The sequence below is a fragment of the Brassica oleracea genome, chromosome C3 (assembly GCF_000695525.1).
Source record: "Brassica oleracea var. oleracea cultivar TO1000 chromosome C3, BOL, whole genome shotgun sequence".
NCBI classification, from domain to species: domain Eukaryota; kingdom Viridiplantae; phylum Streptophyta; class Magnoliopsida; order Brassicales; family Brassicaceae; genus Brassica; species Brassica oleracea.
In genome coordinates, this window is record NC_027750.1 from 41,770,630 (window position 1) to 41,772,506 (window position 1,877).

The following is a 1,877-nucleotide window of genomic DNA, read 5'->3' on the forward strand; positions in this document are numbered from 1 at the left end:
TAAACACTCTTGATCTTATAAATATAATAAATAGATTCTATAATATAATAAATATTAGTAAAAACACCTATAAACTATGGATGAAAATGGGTCAAATCCATAGTCTATCACATGACAAGATCCCCATCGATCGACACTCAACCTCATCAACGAAACCGAAAACGAGCATCGACCGACACTGCCTACTACAAATCGATCGACACTGAAGTCAACCGTGCACGAGAAGGAGACTACTCGATTGGCAGTTAGGCAGATGAACACCACCACGAAAGCTTTGCAGTAGAAACAACAATCTACGCACCAGGAGAAAATAAACTACAAGACGGTTTCACAGACGAGGAGCTTCTCAACATGCAAAGACGCGATGAAACATATCAGATTCGAGCAAAATCTGCTTGGGAAAGAATTCGTTTCAGCCATCCGATCGACAGGGCAATCCGCCCATCGATCGACACCCGTCGTCCACAATCGATCGACATCAACAATACAACGTCGATCGACAACCATCTAATACTGAAAACCACTGTAAGCGAAAAAGATAAATTCGATAACCAGTATCAAACTCCAGACGAATTTGGCATTTTCAGGGACCCAGATGGCTACGCAAAAGCAATAGACGGACACACACTATACGTATCTCGAGAAGATATTTCTGATATCCTTCAGACAGCCAATGGAGCAGACAATCTGTTCATGCATCAACGCAAAAATCCATAACAGAAGGCTACAAAGGAGTCCTATGACACAGTTGGTGGCATAAACAAAGGCTTCATACAAAGATCTCGCCATACAACTCAACCATCGATCGACGTTGACGTCCCAACATCGATCGACAGATAGCCAGAATTCAGCATGCGACCGACGTTGCTCGACTTCCATCGATCGACAGAAGACAACATACATCGATCGACATGCATCACCACACATCGATAGACAACCGCATGCAAGCATCGGTCGACGACAATCCACCACACCCACATACAATGATGTCTCAACAAAATTTTTATACCAGGGAAGAAATAGATTAGTTGGTAGAAGGGATCTATAGAGCTCCGGAAACTACAGAAGAGAGGCTTGATGGGAGATGTGATGACATCTATTTCCCAATGGATCTTAACATTAGTGCTTTGACTTCCAAGATTGAAGCTATACAAGGGGAATTGGTGGAGATTCAGAGTTACATTGCCCATCGAATAGAAGCATCGTTATCGATCGACAGACGCAACAACATATCAACCAATATTCACCATCGAACATCGGTCCTACAAACCGAGGCCGTCTAGTACCAAAGATGACATCAGACATGTCTGACACACATTACCATGGAGAGGAGATCGCAGCTGACACTTACGCCACACTTAGAAGACATCAGTTCAACCTTGAGATTCTTGGTGAAAGATTCCAAAGGATGGAAAACACAACTGCAACAATGAAAGAAAAATGGGGCAGAGGGGATGAAGCAATGAGATACTTCACTGGTACATGGTTCAACAAGCGCAAAAAAGAGATGGATACTTGTTTTCCAACAAGTCCCAGTTCTCAACACTACTAGCCCAATCACCTCCAAAGTCAAGCTAAATGACTATAACAAAGCGCTAAGTGGGAGGCAACCCACTATTAGGTAAATTTATTAAGTTTTTATTAATATACTGTTTATGTTGGTTTTTAATTATTGCAGGTTATAAAAAAAAAAAAGAAGAACCGAGTAGACGATTGCCGTGAGTATCGACCGACAAGAAACTGTTGACATCGATCGACATAGCCTTACCTGCGGCGACCGATATCAACATCCTTTCATCGGTCGACATCTATTCCGGTCTGGTATATTGTTCTTACTTGTTACATTGAGTCCTTATGATTTAATTCTAACCATAACT